Source organism: Sminthopsis crassicaudata, chromosome 4, assembly GCF_048593235.1.
Source record: "Sminthopsis crassicaudata isolate SCR6 chromosome 4, ASM4859323v1, whole genome shotgun sequence".
NCBI lineage: Eukaryota > Metazoa > Chordata > Mammalia > Dasyuromorphia > Dasyuridae > Sminthopsis > Sminthopsis crassicaudata.
Window position 1 is genome coordinate 292716169 of NC_133620.1, and position 22046 is coordinate 292738214.

The 22046-nt window shown below is 35.5% G+C and overlaps 1 protein-coding gene across 2 annotated transcripts in view; it reads left to right on the plus strand.

The window, feature by feature from the left end:
• The first annotated feature begins 238 nt into the window (after nt 1-238).
• The window catches only part of TRIM26 (tripartite motif containing 26), a 44565-nt gene continuing 22757 nt past the window's right edge, over nt 239-22046 (plus strand). The window contains exon 1 of one of the 2 annotated variants that reach the window (XM_074264867.1): nt 239-397. The gene's annotated coding sequence lies outside the window, so the exon portion shown is untranslated. The remainder of the gene's footprint in view (nt 398-22046) is intronic. The other variant, XM_074264868.1, reaches the window with a different exon arrangement.

The window sequence follows — 22046 nt, forward strand, 5'->3', positions numbered from 1 at the left end:
GTGAGAAGACCTTTCAGCTTCAAAAACTGGCCTTAGGGGAACTGCAACCTCCTTCCAATCCAATACCCAAAGAAGCCAATTTCCGTTTTCTTTTCCTACCAAAGCTGTGCTCGATTCCCTACCTAGTAACCGGTGACTTCAAGAAATTGCAAAATGTGATTGGAAGATATTATCTAGTCACGGCCAATCCTGGCACTGGCCTTGTTAAAAAAGAAAATCTGAGCTCCGGGCTGGCTGGAGTGCAGCGTCTTGTGGGTGGAGACTCTTGTGAGCTTTCTGTTCCTGGATGGATAGGAGCCACAGCTGGAAAGGTCTGGGGTCCGAACCGTCGTTTCCTTTCCCCCGCCCCGCTCCCTTCCCAAACACCTAGTCGTGATCTAGTGCTCCGTCCCGGCTGGTGAGTAGAGGCCGTCAAGGTTAAAGCTTTAATAATTCTCTTCCAGTCGTCTCCCCTCCTCACCCCCACAACCCCCACCCCCAATCCCAAGATCTGGAAGAGCCAAATGCGGGCATCCGTGGCGGGGCTGGGCTGCCTGTATTACGTACGGATTCCTGATGATGGGCTAGAGCTCTGGCAGCTCTCTGGGTTTCTCCCTTTTTTAACCTCTGCTTTTCCAGGTGGTGGTGATGTGTCTATCCCTTGTTGCTCAGCTACTTCCTTTTAGTCTGTTTCTTAGAAGCATCAGAGCATGGAGTTATAAGGGAGATCGTGGGGAGGTGTGATTGTTGGATCATTCTTTTCCTAACGTGGATTATTTATTTTTTTCCAAAATGACTTGGTTTGGCCACTCATAAAGAACCATAGGATTGCTGATCTTTGATATAGGCACAGTTCTGGAAGGTAGATGTGTTGTAATGGAAAGGAGTCAGGAGACTTTGATCTGAGCCTTGACTGTGCCATTGTGCTACAAGTAAAGTAGGAATATCTGCCCTGCCTCCTGCCCTCACAGGGTTGTCCTGAAGAAGAACATTGAGGCCTTTGTAAGTGTTACAATGATATTACATAGGAAAAGGTTTTATTAGATTAGTAATGACTTTCTCCTTCATGTCAATTATTTTTCCATCAGTATTCACTATGCTTTTTTCCCATCCCCCCTTTAAAGGATATAGAAGTGATTCTCCATGAGGAAACCAAAAGGGGTGGTAAACATTGCCTTGACAATTCTGTGTTAATACTGAGACATAGTACTACTACAGTTGCTTTGTAAGGCATTTTAAGATTTGAAATGCACTACTTTAAGAGATGGAACAACCTTATGCACTCCTGAAGAGGAAGAAGTTGAGGCACTTAGAGATGAAGTGAGCCCAGAGTCACACACTGAGGGTGTCCCTGATCTGGGCCTTGAGCTCAGCTCTTCTGACTCTGAGACTGGCATTTTTTGCACTCCACACACTGTATATATATACCCTGCTGAGGCAATGTATGTGAATTTGTATGCTTTAAAAACAACAACAACAACAACAACAAAAAAGGTGAATTCTCCATTCCTTTCTGTCCCTTTGTCCTTCCTCTTCCCCTCCTTCCTTTTCTTTTCCTCATTATTATTAATACTTTGAATTTGTCAAGTGCAGTTTAATTTCATAGCATTTTCCCTCATCATTGTTGTCATTTGATTCCTACAAAAATCCTATGAGTTGAACAAGATAGATAAAATTCTCATTTCATAGATATAAAATTTGAGGCCTAGAGAGATTATTTTTGTTGATCCTATAGAATAGGAATGATAGAATCTGGAAGAACACCTTGGTCATATGCTGCCCAGCTTAAGGCCCTGTCATCACAAAATACATTGTTTGGATTTGATTTTGGGTGTAACTAAATATCACATAAGGAAAAAAAAGAATGGAAAGAAGTTGGTTTTGGAAAGCAGAAAATGAACTTGGGTGGTGTCCAGGTTAAACTAGAATTTGCTGATCTAGTTGGATCAGAGTGTCCAGACTTACTCTCAAGGCCATAGGAATTTGAGCTAAGGCTGGCTAATAAGGGAAGAACCTTTGGTGACTTCTGGTAAAATAGAGATGGGGGTGCAAGTTGAAGGAGGAGCCTAAGAAAAGGAAATAAATTCATAGAATTTGAAGCTGAAGGGGATTTTACAAATAATATAATTTAACCCAGTTTTCCAAATTAGGATACCACAGCCTAGGGAATTTAAATAGACTATTTGAACTCTATTCTTCCAGCTTCAAGTCCAACATTTTCTCCACTGCACCAAGCAAACAAAAGTGATTAGGTAAGAGGTAGCTGGGCTCAGCAGTGGGGGAAGGGACGGGAGAGGGGAAGGGAGAAAGGACTGAGAAGGGGAAGGATGAGAGGGCACTAGAGAGCAGTTTACAAATGGTGATTCTGTTTAGCTTTAGTGCTGAGAGGGAGGGTGGTTGAAATGTATTTTGTCTTTGTAACTCAGATTCTGAGTAAATTAAATATTTAATTTATTTACTCCATTTTTGAATTTAAGCAAATGAAATTTAATTAAAATTGATTGGGCAACCAATCTGAATCCGATTCTATAATCTAGGAGATGAAAAGAGACCCTTTACTTCCCTAAAGAGGAAGAAGGTTTACATTGTTTTTCTGATAATTTTTCGTGTTAATTAATCAGTTGAGATTTATTTCTATCTATAATTCCTGTGCTTGGAATCTATCTAGCACCAGAAGCATCCTTTTGCTAGTAGTGCAATCATGATGTGTAAAGGACTTGGATTTTCACTTTTTATTCTCTAATGGATCACTCCAACTTTTTATGATAAATGTTGACTTATTTTTATTGATATGATGATGCTTCTCAATTTGTTAATTTTATCCTGATAACAGCCTAAAACAATATATAGGCTAGGGTTTTTTCCTTCTGTTTGACACATGGAAAAAAGTCCTGGAGAGCATTAATATCTTGCACAAGTAAGTATTTAGAAGTTGAACAAAAATAAAAGTTTATGGATTCCCAGTAAAGGATCATTTTAGCTACAAACACTATAGTAATTTATTGTTGTTATAGAAATCTGGTGAGATAATAGATGTTGAGGAGTCCTTTCTTCAGGATTTATATTTATATATAATAAAGTCATAATCCATAAGATATTAATAGTCATAATAACAATAATCATATATAGCCTTAAGGTTTAAAAAGTTTTATAGATTTTTTTTTATTGTCATAGAAACCTGAGGGGTATTATTATCACCTTTTAAAACATGAGAAACCTGAAACAAAAAATGGTTAAGTGACTTATCCAGGTTCACACAGCTAGTAAGTGTCAGAGGGTTAGTTTTGAATTCATATGTTCCTGATTCAGTTTTAGTAACTCATTTTATAGCCCTTTAGGCTATAAAAAAGTACAATAGAGTATTTTCTTCAAAACTGCCCCATGAAGGAGATTCTATAAGTATTATTGACGAAGGAAGCCCTGAAACTCTCCTTCTCTCTCTCCCTGACTTTGGGGAGAATGCTAAGTTCTCCCTTGAGAGACCAGTCCCAGGGAATCAAAATAAAATGATTTCATTCTGTTATCTGGATGGGACTACTTGAGTTGGAGGAACTTTCCTACTTAGCCCTAGCTAGAGATGAGATTTCTATCCAATCCCATTGAATTGGAAATTAGCCCAGAGATACTTATTTAATTCCAAGATTTTCTATTCTGATTCCAGCTCAAACTTCTCCCACCCCCCACTAAAAGCTGCCCCCAGCTTCTAGCCAAGATTTCAGTTATAAAAGGGGCAGCTGGGCTAATCCTTGGCAGCAGAGGACTTCAAAGCAGGAATCATGCCAGGCCAAGGGACTTCCCTTGCATAGTTACCTACCCAGAGACTCTCTGCCTGCTGAAAGACATTCTCTTTCAGCGTTACTCTATCTTTCTCACCTGTTTCCCTAACAAGACCTTATTCACCTCTCTGCTAGATCTTTAATAATAAACTTCTTTTGCCAGTTTAACTTTTCTGGTTGGTAAATTCATTTACAAAGGACCTATACTGCCAGAAGAGGGCTCCCACAATTCCCTGCCCCACACCGAACCTCATCATTTGGCTCCCTGACCAGGAATTGAGGGGAGCCGAACCTCATCATTATTATCACCAAGGTACAGGTTGAGGAAAATGAGGTTGGTTGTGTTCACAGTGACATAACTGTCAGTAAAGTATCGAATCAGGCCTTTTAATTCCCAAATTGAGGATGCTTTTTATTCTACTACCTTGATTTGATTTTTTTGATTAGAAACTACTTTTTGACTTCTCTCAGATTTGTGATCGCAGTGGAATAGATTAGGTACAAAGGACAAAAAAGGGTACATCTATAGCAATCTAGTCTTTAACAAACCCAAAGATACCAACATTAGGGATAAAGATTCATTATTTGAAAAAAAAACTGTTGGCGAAAACTGGAAATTAGTATGGCAGAAATTAGATATGGATCCACACTTAACACCTTATACCAAGATAAGATCAAAATGGGTCCATGATTTAGGCATAAAGAATAAGATCATAAATAGATTAGAGGAACAGAGAATAGTCTACCTCTCAGACCTGTGGAGGAGGAAGGAATTTATAACCAGAGGAGAACTAGAGATCATTATTGATCACAAAATAGAAGATTTTGATTACATCAAACTAAAAAGTTTCTGTATAAACAATACTAATGCAAACAAGATAAGAAGGGAAGTAACAAATTAGGAAAATATTTTTACAGTTAAAGGTTCTGATAAAGGCCTCATTTCCAAAATATATAGAGAACTGACCCTAATTTATAAGAAATCAAACCATTCTCCAATTGATAAATGATCAAAGGATATGAACAGACAATTCTCAGAAGATGAAATTGAAATTATATCCACTCATATGAAAGAGTGTTCCAAATCACTACTGATCAGAGAAATGCAAATTAAGAAAACTCTGAGATACCATTACACACCTGTCAGATTGGCTAAGATGACAGGAACAAATAATGATGAATGTTGGAGGGGATGTGAGAAAACTGGGACACTGATGCATTGTTGGTGGAGTTGTGAAAGAATCCAGCCATTCTGGAGAGCAATCTGGAACTATGCCCCAAAAGTTATCAAACTGTGCATACCCTTTGACCCAGCAGCGCTACTACTGGGATTATATCCCAAAGAAATACTGAGGAGGGGAAAGGGAGCTGTATGTGCCAAAATGTTTGTGGCAGCTCTTTCATAGTGGCTAGAAACTGGAAGGTGAATGGATGCCCATCAATTGGAGAATGGTTGGGTAAATTATGGTATATAAATGCTATGGAATATTATTGTTCTGTAAGAAATGACTAGCAGGAGGAATACAGGGAGGCTTGGAGAGACTTACATCAACTGATGCTGAGTGAAATGAATAGGACCAGAAGATCGCTGTACACTTCAATGTTGTATGAAGATGTATTCTGATGGACGTGGATATCTTCAACATAAAGAAGATCCAACTTACTTCCAGTTGATCAATGATGGACAGAAACAACTACACCCATAGAAGGAACACTGGGAAGTGAATGTAAATTGTTAGCACTACTGTCTATCTACCCAGGTTACTAATACCTTTGGAATCTAATACTTAATGTGCAACAAGAAAATGGTATTTACACACATATATTGTATCTAGGTTATACTATAACATATGTAAAATGTATGGGATTGCCTGTCATCTAGGGGAGGGAGTAGAGGGAGGGAGAGGATAATTTGGAAAAATGAATACAAGGGATAATGTTATAAAAAAAGAATTACTCATGCATATATACTGTCAAAAAATTTATAAATAAATTAAAAAAAAAAAAAAGATTTGTGATCGTTAACCAGGTTGGGAAGAATGCAAGAAATATAACCAATAATTATTTTTTTTCCACTAGGAATTTTTGTGAGTGAAGGCTTATGGAGAGTTAAAAATCACAGAACAGATGCTGTCAGAGTTAGAAGGGCTTGTAGAGATAATCTGATTTAATTTTATAGATCATATTTTATAGGTAAGGAAAATTGAGGCCAAGAGGGTAAGTGATCTGCTCTAGATCAACCTATTTGGCCAGATTTTTTTCTTCTTCTTCTTTTTTTTTATTATGGTTTTTTATTTACCAGATAAATGCATGGGTAATTTTACAGCATTGACAATTGCCAAATCTTTTGTTCCAATTTTTCCCCGCCTTCCCCCCACCCCCTCCCTCAGTTGACCAATACATGTTAAATATGTTGAAGTATAAATTAAATATACAAACAGTTATTTTACTGGTCAAAAAGAATCAGACTTTGAAATAGTGTACAATTAGCCTGTGAAGGAAATCAGAAATGCAGGTGGACAAAAATAGAGGAATTGGGAATTCTATGTAGTGGTTCATAGTCATCTCTCAAGAGTTCTTTTACTGGGTGTAGCTGGTTCAGTTCATTACTGCTCAATTGGAACTGATTTGATTCATCTCATTGTTGAAGAGGGCCTCGTCCATCAGAATTGATCATCATATAGTATTGTTGATGAAGTGTATAATGATCTCCTGGTCCTGCTCATTTCACTCAGCATCAGTTCATGTAAGTCTCCCCAGGCCTTTCTAAAATCATCCTGTTGGTCATTTCTTACAGAACAATAATATTCCATAACATTCATATACCACAATTTATTCAGCCATTCTCCAATTGATGGATATCCACTCAGTTTCCAGTTTCTGTTGGCCAGATTTTTGAATCCACTTCTTCTTACTTCCTGAAGAAATTGCATTCAGATAATATTTGTGAAGTGCCTATTGTATACAAAGCTTTGTTCCAGGCAGACCTTGGGGACTCAGATAGAAATGAAACAATTCCTGATCTCCAGATTACATTCTATTTTTTAGTATAATATGTACACAGAAAAATAAATACAAAGCCATTTTAATAGGGAGAAAATACTAATCTCAAATAGTATCAGGAAAGTATTTCCCCAGGAATGCAACCTAAGCGGATTCTTTTTATTTTATTTTTTTTGGCTAAGGCATTTGGGATTAAGTGACTTGCCCAGGGTCACACAGGTAGTAATTATTAATCGTCTGAGGTCAGATTTAGACTTAACATCTTCCTTACTTCAGGGCTGGTACTCTATCCACTTTAACACCTAGATGTACCAATTTAATCTGATTCTTGAAGAATGTTAGGAATTCTAAGAAGTCAAGGTGAGTTGAGAAGAATATATATTCCAATGATTGTATAAAATTACAGAGAGGATACTATTTTGAGTTTGAGGAACGACTTAAGAGTACAGTTTGGTTGTAACATACTGTATGTACAGGAAATAACAGGAAAAACAGGCTGGAGTCAGAATGTACAGGGCTCCAGATGAGAAGTGTAATAGAAACAATAGGGAATCACTAAGGATTTTTGAATGGGGGAGAGAGGGAACAACATGATTAGATCTGTGTTTTAGGAACTTGATTTGGCAGCTATGTGAAATGTGAATTGGAGAGGAGAATCCCATTATATAAGGAGATCAGTCAATCAGGAGATTGAGTAGTTCAGGTGAAAGATAAGACCTGAACCAGAAGAGTTGCTTTGTAAGTGAAGCAAAAGTGATTAAAGTTGATTGATTCTGGGAACATAGACTTGACAAGTGAGGCCAGTGGCCAGTGAGGGAGACAGAAAAGCCAAGGATGACTCCATGGCATAGAATCATGGTAGGCCATGTTAAGAAAGTTATGAAAGATAAGGACAAAGTCTAAGCTTAGGAACATTGAGACAAAGTGAGAAGAATGTCATAATAAGAAAGAGATTTCAAAGATGACAAAATCATAGATTTCATGCTAGAAGAGACTTCAGAAACCATTGAATCCAGCCTTCCTTTCATTTGACAGATGAGGAAACTGAGGAACATAGAAAGCTAAATTTGAAACTCCATCTTTCTAGCTCCAAATCTGTCTGATTAGAATTCCATTTTGGTAGGTAGGTATAGCAGTTAGAATGTGATGGTGAGGCTGGAAGAAATGACCATTTTTATAGGTAACTGAGGTGGAGTGATAGTGAATTGAGTAAGTTGGTGAACTCAAAAGCCAGTATGTTCAAGTGGACTTTGACATGAATATGAGTGCTCCAAGTATGAAGAAGGGAGTGTGGAGAAAAACACTTGAAAATAAGGAGGATGTCTTGGAATCTAGTGGATGAATGACAAGGATTTGTATTGATGACATGGATGAGGTTAATAAATGTCAAAAGAAGAAGAGTTGCTAAGTGGTGAGAAAAGGCAGTGTGAAAGTGAGAATGAAGAGCAAAAAGTATGCCCGCTGGTGGCTTAGAGTGTTGGAGGGAGATGAAGGGAGTACCTACTCCGGAAAGAATCATTGCAAGAATGGAAAAAAATGTGATATGAGAAGATATTTTATGAAAGGCACTTAATAGAAATACAGTGATTCAAGACAATTCTATAGGAATCCTGATGAAAAATGGCTATCTTGTTCCAGAGAAAGAATATTGTCTGAATATAGACTGAAGCAAACTATTTTTCCTTCCTTTCTTCCTCCTTCCCCCTTTTCTCTCCCTTTCTCCTTTCTTTCCTTCCTTCCTTCCTTCCTTCCTTCCTTCCTTCCTTCCTTCCTTTCTTCCTTCCTTCCTTCCTTCCTTCCTTCCTTCCTTCCTTCCTTCCTTCCTTCCTTCCTTCCTTCCTTCCTTCCTTCCTTCCTTCCTTCCTTCCTTCCTTCCTTCCTTCCTTCCTTCCTTCCTTCCTTCCTTCCTTCCTTCCTTCCTTCCTTCCTTCCTTCCTTCCTTCCTTCCTTCCTTCCTTCCTTCCTTCCTTCCTTCCTTCCTTCCTTCCTTCCTTCCTTTCCTTCTTTCTCTCCCTACTCTCTCCCTCTCCCCTCTCTTCCTTCTTTTATCTTATAAAAAAATGACTACTATGGAAATGTTTTACATGATTGCTCATGTATAACCTATAACAGATTAGTTACCATTTCAGGGAAGAGAAAGGGGAATGAAGGAAGGATAGAATTTAGAACTCAGAATTAAAAAATATATTTAAAAGTTGTTTCAACATGTAATTGGAAGAAATATTTATTTATCCTCAATAGTATTTTATTTTTCCAGTAACATGTAGAGATAGTTTTCAGGATTCTTTTTATAGGGTTTTGAGTTCTAAATGTTTTCTCCTTCCCTCCCTTCTCCCCATGACAACAGGAAATCTGATGTAGGTTATACATGTATAATAATCATTTTAAACACAAAATTCTAAATTTTTTCTTCTTCCCTCCCCTCTCCCTAAAACATCAAGCAATCTGATGTAAGTTATACATGTACAATCATTTTAAACACAAAAGTATTTAATTTAAATTAAATTTAAATTATTTTAAAAAATAGTAGACCAAGGGTTCAAAGATTTTGAATTCTAAATTTTTCTTTCTCCTTCCCTTCCCTTCTTCAACACAGCAAATGATCTGATATGTTATAATGTATAATTATTTTAAATATATCTCCATATCATTCATGTTGTGAAACAAAAATCAGAGCAAAAGGGAAGAACTATGAAAAAGAAAAAACAAAAAACAAAATGAAAATAGTATATGCCTTAATCTGCCTTCAGTCTCCATAATTCTTGGATGTGAATGGCTTTTTCCATTCTGATCTGTTGGAATTGTTGTAAATCACTGTATTCTTGAAAAGAGCTAAGTCTGTCATAGTTTATCACACAGTGTTATTGTTAATGTGTACAATGATCTCCTGGTTCTTTTCACTTCATTTAGTTGGCATTTTTATAGTGTGTTAAGGTTTGCAAAGTGCTTTTACAAATATTTCATTTTACCTTCATAATAACCTTGAGAGATAGTTGCTATTATTTCCATTTTTTAGATGAAAAAGCTTAATCAGACAGAAGTTAAGCGACTTGCCCAAGTTTACATGGCTGAGACCCAATATTTGAACTCAATCCTGTACTCACTTTGCTACTCTATCACATTATTTTAGCTATTCCAGAGCATGGGAACAAAGGCTGGAATTCATGCTTCTTAAAATGAAAAAAGACCTTATAGAGTCCTTGAATGGAATCAGTTTCTATGTCTCTCCAAAACAGGTTTTTTTTGGGGTTGGATGTTATGAAATTTTCTTTAAGTAGTTGGATAAATAAAAAACTGGCATTGCACACTTTCCAGATTGTTCTTATGTTTAATGCAGACCCCATATCCTCATCCCATTATGAAGAGGCCTGAAACAAGGAGCAGGTACTCAATTCCCAATACCTAACTGGAAAAATGACAAAGAGAAAGAAGAAAAGTAGGAAAGACAACAGTTTACAAAGAACTTTAAAAATTTTTTTTTAAAATTAATTTTATAATTATAACATTTTTTGACAGTACATATGCATAGGTACTTTTTTACATTATCCCTTGTACTCCCTTCTGTTCCGAATTTTCCCCTCCCCTCCACCCCCTCCCCTGGATAGCAGGCTTTCCCATACATATTAAATATATTATAGTATATCCTAGGTACAATATATGTGCAGAACCAAATTTTGTTGTTGTTGTTGTTGTTGCAAAGGAAGAATTGGATTCGGAAGGTAAAAATAAAAACAAAAAATGCTAACAGTTTACACTCATTTCCCAGTGTTCCTTCTCTGGGTGTAGCTGATTCTATCCATCACTGATCAATTGGAATTGGATTAGCTCTTCTCTATGTTGAAGATATCCACTTCCATCAGAATACATCCTCATACAGTATCATTGTTGAAGTGTATAATGATCTCCTGGTTCTGCTCATTTCACTCAGCATCAGTTGATGTAAGTCTCTCCAAGCCTCTCTGTATTCATCCTGCTGGTCATTTCTTACAGAACAATAATATTCCATAACATTCATATATCATAATTTACCCAACCATTCTCCAATTGATGGGCATCCATTCATTTTCCAGTTTCTAGCCACTACAAAAAGGGCTGCCACAAACATTTTGGCACATACAGGTCCCTTTCCCTTCTTTAATATTTCTTTGGGATATAAGCCCAGTAGTAGCACTGCTGGATCAAAGGGTATGCACAGTTTGATAACTTTTTGGGCATAGTTCCAAATTGCTCTCCAGAATGGCTGGATTCTTTCACAACTCCACCAACAATGCATCAGTGTCCCAGTTTTCTCACAGCCCCTCCAACATTCATCATTATTTGTTCCTGTTATCTTAGCCAGTCTGACAGGTGTGTAATGGTATCTCAGAGTTGTCTTAATTTGCATTTCTCTGATCAGTAGTGATTTGGAACACTCCTTCATATGAGTGGAAATAGTTTCAATTTCATCATCTGAAAATTGTCTATTCATATCCTTTGACCATTATAAATTAGTGTCAATTCTCTATATTTTGGAGATGAGGCTTTTATCAGAACCTACAAAGAACCTTTTAAAAAATCACAGTAAGGTATAAGTATTACTGACTCTATTTTACAGATGAATAAACTGAAATACTAAGTGCTGTGGGGAATTAATCCCTTCTTCTGTTTTTAAAGGAATAAAATAATTGAGGGATAGCATGATATAGGAGAAAGAGCATAAACTTGGAATAGGAAAGAATTAGATTCAAATCCTGCCTCCAATACTTATATTGCTGGTACCAAGCAAATCATGTAGCCTTTCTGAGACACAGGTTTCTCATCTATAAAATGGAAATGACATTATACATAGTCATTATCCCATAGTTTTATTGTGATCCAATAAAAACTATATTTTTGGCAAAGAAGTGAAAACTGAGCTGTTGCTCATCAATTGTGTAATATCTGAACAATTTACGTTATATGAATGTAATAGAACATCATTGCCCTGTAAGGAATGATAAAAGGGATTGTTTAAGAGAAACCTGGAAAATCTTGTGTGAAGTGAGTGAAGTGTAAAGAAAAACAACTTTGAAAGTCTACTAATAATGAAAAAGACTACTAAAGAGAGGATAGACTTAAAATTGAGAATGGGACATGACATTTTTACATTGCTCATGTAGGAATTTGTTTTCCTTAACTATACATATTTATTAAATTTTTATTTTATTTTATTTTATTTTTTTCATTCTAGTGGAGGTAGGGAGATCGGGGGAGAGTGAATATTAATTGAAAAAAAAAAGGAAGTAAAGCAAAAGCAAAAACTATAGTCTATTTCAATAATTGATATAGTCTGAATCAAGTCTGATTTAAGGAGCTTGTGATATTCTTGAAATAGAGTTGTTAGGGACTTTAGAGATCATTTGACTCAGTAATTTCCATAATTTTTTAACATATGATATTACCTGTTGATGTCTATTGATTTACCCAGGTTAGATATTATATATACAATTCAAAATGTGAAAAATGCTGAAAAGTTGGGTTTCCACAGTGTTACAAGCTTTGAGGTAATAGTGGGGGATAGTGGGTACCACTGACCAAGAGGTTAAGGAAGATTAAGTGATCAATAGAAGCTTTGAGCAAACAAGAAGAAGGAAGGCATGGGTGGATTCAGGCAATCAGAAAGACTCTTTTGATTTTGAGAAAAGCACAAACTTAAGATAATAGTCCATGCAGCCCAAACTAGTTGGAGTCAATGACCTGATTTGACCAAATCATTAAGCCTGCTTAATAGGCTAATTGAATATTAAACAACATACCCCAGAGGTACTTTTCCACCATTTTTGAACATGGGATGTATGATAAGGGAGGAAACATGTTTTTATACATATTAAGAGGAAACATGTAGTGGGTATATCAGAAAGACTATAACCTGGATAAAACTGACCAGTCAGTTTTCTGAAGGAAGGAGTTGCTTCACACACAAGTATAAAGGTTCCTCCATTTCTGTATCAGGGCTCTCTCTTCCTGAAAAGGAGTGGGGCCTCCTTCTGGCCAGAAATGTTAAAACTTTTCCTTAAGATTCTTCTTTAATAAAATTTCCTTGATATCTGATTTTCAATGTCAAGATGGTTATTTTTAACAAAAAGTTTTAGAACTACTTCTACCATAGATCTGACTATGTTATAACTAAGGGGATTTTTTTAAAATTTAAAATTTAAATTTTATTTTTTAATTTAATAGGTTTTATTTACCAAATATATGCATGGGTAATTTTACAACATTGATAACTGCCAAACTTTTTGTTCTAATTTTTCCCCTCCTTCCCTCCCCCCCCCATGGCAGGTTGATCAATACATGCTAAATATGTTAAAGTATACATTAAATACAATATATGTATACATGTCCAAACAGTTGTTTTGCTATATAAAAAGAATCATACTTTGAAATAGTATACAAGTAGCCTGTGAAGGAAATCAAAAAATGCAGGCGGACAAAAATAGAGGGATTAGGAATTCTATGTAGTAGTAGTTCATAGTCATCTCCCAGAGTTCTTTCTCTGGGTGTAGCTGGTTCAGTTCATTACTGCCCAATTGGAACTGATCTGGTTCATCTCATTGTTGAAGATGTCCACATCCATCAGAATTAATCATCATATAGTATTGTTGTTGAAGTGTACAATGATCTCCTGGTCCTGCTCATTTCACTCAACATCAGATCATGTAAGTCTCTCAGGCCTTTCTGAAATCATCCTGTTGGTCATTTCTTATAGAACAATAATATTCTATAACATTCATATACCACAATTTATTCAGCCATTCTCCAATTGATGGGCATTGACTTAGTTTCCAGTTTCTGGCCACTACAAAGAGGGATGCCACAAACTCTCTTGTACATACCGGTCCCTTTCCCTTCTTTAAGATTTCTTTGGGGTATAAGCCCAGTAGCAACACTGCTGGGTCAAAGGGTATGCACTGTTAGATAACTTTTTAAGCACAGTTCCAAATTGCTCTTCAGAATGGCTGGATGTATTCACAGTTCCACCAACAATGTATCAGTGTCCCTGTTTTCCCACATCCCCTCCAACATTGTACATTATCTTTTCCTGTCATTCTAGCCAATCTGACAGGTGTGTCCAAATTAAAAAGTTTCTGCACAAACAAAACTAATGCAAACAAGATTAGAAGGGAAGTAACAAATTGGGAAAAAATTTTTACAGTTAAAGGTTCTGATAAAGGCCTCATCTCCAAAATATACAGAGAATTGACTTTAATTTATAAGAAATCAAGCCATTCTCCAATTGATAAATGGTCAAAGGATATGAACAGACAATTTTCAGATGATGAAATTAAAACTATTTCCACTCATATGAAAGAGTGTTCCAAATCACTATTGATCAGAGAAATGCAAATTAAGACAACTCTGAGGTATCATTACACACCTGTCAGATTGGCTAAGATGACAGGAACAAATAACGATGAATGTTGGAGGGGCTGTGGGAAAACTGGGACACTGATGCATTGTTGGTGGAGTTGTGAAAGAATCCGACCATTCTGGAGAGCAATCTGGAATTATGCCCAAAAAGTTATCAAAATGTGCATACCCTTTGACCCAGCCATACTACTACTGGGCTTATACCCCAAGGAACTACTACAGAAGGGAAAGGGTCCTGTATGTGCCAAAATGTTTGTGGCAGCCCTTTTCATAGTGGCTAGAAGCTGGAAGATGAATGGATGTCCATCAATTGGAGAATGGTTGGGTAAACTATGGTATATGAATGTTATGGAATATTACTGTTCTATAAGAAATAACCAACAGGAGAAATACAGAGAGGCTTGGAGAGACTTACATCAACTGATGCTGAGTGAAACGAGCAGAACCAGAAGATCATTATACACTTCAACAATGATACTGTACGAGGATGTATGCTGATGGAAGTGGATTTCTTCAACATAGAGAAGAACTAATCCAATTCCAATTGATTAATGATGGACAGAACCAGCTACATCCAGAAAAGGAACACTGGGAAATGAATGTAAACTGTTATTTTTACCTTCTGAATCCAATTCTTCCTGTGCAACAAAAAATTCGGTTCTACACACATATATTTTATCTAAATTATACTGTAATATATTTAACATATATAAGATTGCTTGCCATCTGGGGGAGGGGGTTGGGGGAGGAAGGGAAAAAATCTGAATAGAAGTAAGTGCAAGGGATAATGTTGCAAAAAATTACCCATGCATATGTACTGTCAAAAAATGTTATAATTATAAAATAAAATAAAAAATTAAAAAAAAAAAATCTGACAGGTGTGTAATGGTATTTCAGATTTGTCTTAATTTGCATTTCTCTAATAATGACTTGGACCATCTTTTCATATGGCTAGAAATAGTTTCAATTTCTTTTTCTGAGAATTGTCTATTCATATCCTTTGACCATTTATCGATTGGAGATTGGCTTGATTTCTTATAAATTAGAATCAATTCTCTATATATTTTAGAAATGATGCCTTTATAGGAACCTTTGACTGTAAAAATGTTTTCCCAGATTATTGTTTCCATTCTAATCTTATCTGCATTAGTTTTGTTTGTACAAAAACTTTTCAAATTGATATAATCAAAAGTTTTCTACTTTGTGATCAAAAATGATCTTTAATTCTTCTTTAGACATAAATTCATTCCTCTTCCACAGGTCTGAGAGGTATCCTATGTTCCTCCAGTTTATTTATAATCTCATTCTTCATGCCCAGATCATGAACCCATTTTGACCTGATTTTGGTGTACCGTAACTAAGGGGATTCTTAACCAAGAGTGAGCTTGATCAAACTTTTGACAATGTTTCAATATTATTGACTTTCTTTCCATTGAATCCCTGGTCTAAGCACTCTTCCTATGTTTCCACCTGCTTTTTTTTTAGAGTTGGAGTGCTAGAAGACATATGCTTATGTATAGTAACTTGAATGCTTCCAAAGTAGTTACAAATAAATAAGACTAGATTATAAACTGAGTTTGTTAAGGTTGATGATGTGGAGTTGATAGGATTGTAAAGTATAGAGTTGGAAGTGACTTTAACTGTCAACTAATCCAATTCCCTCATAAATTATCAAGGTTAGATGTGGTTTAGTAGGGAAAGCTCTCTGTAGGAGACATAATTTTGTTTATATCTATCCTCAAATACTGTTTTATTGGCCTAATGTACAATATCCAAGTTTTCCTCTTTCACATCTGTTCAATTTTCATCCATCCTAACCTATCTTCCCTAACAAATGATTGATATTTTCATGTAATTGCAGTGTACAAACTCATACCATTGAATGGGTTACTGTAACAGGACACAAATAAGCATCTGGTGAGAGAGTCTGCTTTATGAATATCAGAGCCATTATCTCAGACATTGAAGAAATGGATGACTTTTTCAGGGCTCTCTATGGAATAGCTATGATTGAGCAATTGTTTCCATTTTTGGCTCCCCTCAATTATAAAACAAAACAAAATAACTTTGTGACAAGTAATCTTAGCAAAGTTAAGCAAAACATCTACAAAGTGGCCTTCTGATAAAAAAGGATGTTGGTAATTTGCTTCATCATAGATGCTCTACAAGACATGGTCATCATTACTTTTTTTAATGTGATGAACTTGTCTTTTTTCAACACTGAAGTGATTCAGGCCACTAGGTTTGTGATGGAGAGAGAGGCATCTACTTCCAGAGAGAGGACTATGGGGACTGAATATGAATTACAACATAGTATTTTCACCTTTGTTATTGTTATTTGCTTTCTTGTTTTTTCTTTCTTATTTTTTTCCCTTTTGACCTGATTTTTCTTATGCAGCATGATAAATGTGGAAATACGTTTATAAGAATTGTACATGGGGCAGCTAGGTGGCGCAGTGGATAGAGCACCAATTCTGAAATCAGTAGGACCTGAATTCAAATGTGGTCTTAGACACTTAACACTTCCTAACTGTGTAACCCTGGGCAAGTCATTTAATCTCAAGTGCTTCAGGAAAAAAAAAGAATTGCACATGTTTAATTCATACCATATTACAAGATGTTTAGGGGGAAGAAGGGTATAGGGAGGGAAGGAGAAAAATTTGCAACATAAGGTTTTGCAGGGTTGAATGTTGAAAACTATCTGTGTATTTTGAAAAATCAAAAGCTATTAATATTAAAAAATGAAATAATCTCCATCATAATTTCTCATGGTATAATACTATTCCATTACATTCATATACTACAACTTGTTTGGACAGTCCCTAGTTGATGGATATTCTTTTATTTTCAGGTGTTTTTTTCTTCTTCTTTAATTTGGCACTGGGATGGGGAAGTTTGTTTTGCTTGTGACTGATACTTTCCCTCTCTCCTTTCCCTTCCTATTTTCTTATTAAGTTTGATGTATTTATATATTAAATTCTCTCTGTGTGTGTGTATGTGTGTGTATGTGTGTGTGTGTGCGCGTGTGCGCACGTATGCATGTATGTCTGTGTATATCCATGTATGGAACTCTTTTCTGGTTCAGATAAGAATGAGGTTTTGATCTGATGCTCACTCATTCTACCCTTTCTCCCAAGTTTGAATATCCTTACTCATGAATCTCAATAATGAGATATAGCAAATTCTATCCCTTTCTTTCTAGTGCATTCCTTTTACTCTTCTTTCTCTTCCCTCTCTTAAAACTCTCAGAATGGAACTAATCCATGCTCAAGTTCTCAGTTTTTTCTTACATAACTCAGTACCCTTTCAAGAAATCAAGAAGGGAGCCTGGTTTCTTCTCTCCTTTTCTCTCTCACTCAATTTGAATGTTAAATTGTGGCATTAGACTCTTTAAATTGCTCAAATAAAGTTTCTTTTCCTTCCTTGTGTTTGCATTTCAAAGTTCTGACTGGGTTCTTGTTTTTTCATTAAAAAAGCCTTAAAAGTCCCTCATTGTGGCAGCTTGGTTGTGCAGTGGCTCTGTCACCATCCTTGGAGTCAAGAAGACCTGAGTTCAAATCCAGCCTCAGATACTTACTAGCTGTGTAACTCTAGGCAAGTCACTCAACTCCAGTTGTCTTCCCTTCCTCCCCTTCCCCACCCCACCCCCCATCCTTATTCCATTAAGATCCATTTTTTGTTGCTTTTAGACTTACATATCCTTTCAGGGTAAAGTTACTTTGCCCCTTTGCTTTTGAATTCTTTTTTTTTTTGTTTGTTTGAGGTGAAGATAATGGATTTTATTTATAATATTTGTGGGTTTGAGTTTTTTTTTTTTTTTTTTTTTTTAGGAAGTGACTTTGTTTTAATTGTCATTTTTCCTCTTCCAACAGATATGTTGAGTTTTCATTTGTGTATTCATGAAATATTGGCAGATAAGTGGTGTAGTGGATAGAATGCTGGGCTTAAGATTTGGGAAGCCTCATCTTCCTGAATTAAAATCCAGCTTTAGACACTTAATACCTGTGTGACCTTGAAAAGTCACTTAACCCTTTTTGCCTCAATTTTCTCATCTGTAAAATGAGTTAGAGAAGGAAATGGGAAAGCACCCCAGTGTCTTTGCCAAGAAAACCCCATCATGAAGAGTCAGATATGACTGAAAAATTACTGAACATGAAATAGAATGTCTAGGCTTTCTTTTTAGATTGTGGTTTTCAGAGGATCCAATGATTCTTAAATGATCTCTTTGATTTAATTTTTCTCAGTTTTGGATGGCAGATTCCTTATATATTTTCAGTATTTTGAGTATGTTCTAATATTTCTCATTTTTTCATGGAGTAATTTCCGTCTAGTCTATTCTAGTTTTGAATGATTCCCTTTCTTGAGTGAGGTTTACCACTCTCTCTCTTCCAACCTACTTATTCACCTTCCAATTCTTTTTCATCAAGGACTTTTATTCATTATTTAATCTCTTCATTTTTGTGTAGTCTTTGTGTAAAATTTATTTTTCCTGCCTTTGAATCTTTACTTGTAGATATTATAGAGCTATTCTTTTAGGTTGGATTTTTGAAATTTTTGGATTTACAATAATTCTTTTTTAAATGTAGTATTTTATTCTAATCACATGAAAAGGTGCTCTAAATCACTATTGATCAAAGAAATGCAAATTAAGACAATTCTGAGACACCACCTCAGATTGGCTAAGATGTCAGGAAAAGATAATGACAAATGTTGGAAGGGATGTGGGAAAACTGGGACATTAATGCATTATTGGTGGAACAGTGAACAGATCCAGCCCTTCTGAAGAGCAGTTTGGAACTCTGCTCAACAAGTTATTAAACTGTGCATACCCTTTGATCGAGCAGTGTTTCTACTGAGTTTGTATCTGAGATCTTAAAGGACATAAAGAGACTTAGATGTACAAAAATGTTTGTGACAGCCCTTTTTGTAGTGGCAAGAAACTGAAAACTGAGTGGATGCCCATCAATTGGAGAGATTGTGGTATGTGAATGTTATGGAATATTATTGTTCTGTAAGAAACTGAACTAGATGAGGTGAGATCTTTCAGGACAGTTGTGAAAATCAGTAAGGCTTCATCTACTTCAGAGTTTGAGTAGGCCTGAAGGACTTTGAAGATTGAGTCAAGGGCATACTTAAGTCCTCTTTCTGCTATCCTCCCAAGACATCATTTTCTCCCTATTTAAGCCAAATATGGGCAACTATTTCTTGGATAGTTCTTGAGTTTAGAATGTAAGATCCTCAACCAATGAGGATGAGGGTCAGTAGTGGGAGGGAGTATTTGCGTTAGGGATTAAAAGTGTTAACCCTGTCCCAGAAGGTGCTTCCTCTCTTTGATTGTCTGCTTGAAGGGTGGGACACCCATCTTAGAATATATAATAAACTTTGCTTTGCTTCTAGAGATTTCTCCAGCTTTTTTATTAAATGGTGACCCCTCACCATTTCTGAACCACACAAAACGATCAGTAGGAAGATTTTAAAGAGGCCTGGAGAGACTTAACTAAACTGATGGGAAGTGAAATGAACAATACCAGGAGATCATTGTACACAGCAATATCAATATTATACGAGGATCAATTCTGATGAATGTGACTCTTTCCAACAATGAGATGATTGATGCCAGTTCCAATGATCTTGTGATGGAGAGAGCCATCTACACCCAGAGAGAGGAATGTGGGAACCGAATGTGGATCACAACATAACATTATCACTCTTTTTGATGCTGTTCGCTTGCATTTTTTTTCTTATTCATTTTTTTCCTGTTTTGATCTGGTTTTTTTTTAATGTAGCAAGAGAATTATATAAATATGTTTATACATATTGGATTTAACATATATATATATATATATATATTTATATACCCAAATTGTGTTTGTTTAGTTTTTGTTTTTTATCATGAGAATTTCTTTTTTTTTAAATTTTATAATTATAAATTTTTTTTTGACAGTATATATGCATGTTTTTTATAACATTATCCCTTGTATTTATTTTTCCAAATTTTCCCCTCCCTCCCTCTACTCCCTCCCCTAGATGACAGGCAATCCCATACATTTTACATGTGTTACAGTATAACCTAGATACAATATATGTGTGTAAATCCAATTTTCTTGTTGCACATTAAGTATTAGATTCCGAAGGTTTAAGTAACCTGGGTAGATAGACAGTAGTGCTAACAATTTACATTCACTTCCCAGTGTTCCTTCTCTGGGTATAGTTGTTTCTGTCCATCATTAACATATATTTTAACATGTATAACATATATTGGATTCCTTGCCATCTAGGGAAGGAAGTAGAGGACAAGAAGGGGAAAATCTGAAATACAAGGCTATGCAAGGGTCAGTGTTGAAAAATTACCTATGCATATGTTTTGAAACTAAAAAGCTTTTAAAAATAAATAAATAAAAAGGAAATTAAAAATTGGAAAAAAAGATTTTATTTTTTTCCAATTACATATAAAGGCAATTGTTAAATTCATTTAAAAAAAGTTTTAAGTTCCAAATTTTTCTCCCTCCCTTTCTTCCTAAATGGTAAGCCATTTGAGATATTAAATATATGTGATCCATATTAGTCTTGTTATGAAAGAAAAAAACAGCCAAAAAGGAATAAACCTACAACAAAAGCAAAAAGAAAGAAAAATTGTATGCTTTGATTTGTATTCAGACTCCATCAGTTCTTTCTCTGGATGTGGATAGCATTTTCCATCATGAATCCTTTGGAATTTTCTTGTATCAATTGTATTGATGAAGTCATTCATAGTTGATCATCAAACAAGGTTACAGTTACGATGTATAATATTGTTCTTTTGTTCATTTCACACTGAATCGTTCATGTAAGCCTTTCCAATTTTTCTGAAGTCCATATGCTTATCATTTCTTATAGTTCAATAGTATTCCATTATGTTCATGTACCACAGATTGTTCAACCATTCCCCAATTGATAAGCATCTCCTCAGTTTTCAATTTTTTTGCTATCACAAAAGAAACTGCTATAAATATTTTTGTACATGGAGGTCCTTTCCCCTTTTTTAATGATTTCTTAGGGATACAGACCTAGTAGTCTGCTTTATCAAAGGGTATGTGCAGTTTTATAATCCTTTTGGTATGGTTCCAAATTGCTCTCCAGAATGGCTAGAGCCAATATACACATTAGTATTCCCATTTTCCCATATTTTTCTAACATTTATCATTTTCTTTTTCTGTTATATTAGCCAACCTGATGTGTGAAATGATACCTCAGAGTTGTTTTAATGTATATTTCTTTAATAGTGATTTAGGATATTTTTATATGACTTTTAGATAGCTTGATTTCATTTGAAAACTGCCTATTCATATCCTTTCACCTTTTAGCAAATGCAGAATGACTTGTATTCTTATAAATTTGACTTTACTATATATTTGAAAAATAAGGCCTTTTATCTTAGACACATGCTGTAAAAATTGCTTCCTAGGTTTCTGCTTTCCTTATAATTTTGGTTGTATTTGCTTTGTGTACACTAACTTTAAAATTTAATATAACTAAACATAACTAAAATTGTCCATTTTAAATCTCATACATTTTTTGTCTGGCCAAAATTTTTTTTCCTACTCCATCAATGTGGTGGATAAAATCCTTGTTCTCCTGATTTGCTTATGGCTTCACCCTTTATGTCTAAATCATGTACCCATTTTTACCTTATCTTGGGATACGGCATCTATAACAATTCTTTATAGTGTTAGTCTTTTTTGTTTGTTTGTTTGTTCAAAAATCCATCTTTAGTTCCTAAGTTTTTGTTCTAGGATCATGCTTCACCCCCTGAAGGGCTTTTGGATGGGATTGTTGCTCCCCTAATTGATCTTTACTAGTATTACTTGGGCTCTATACTGACTTCCATCTCCCAGGATTATTTCTCCTTGTTATCTGAGG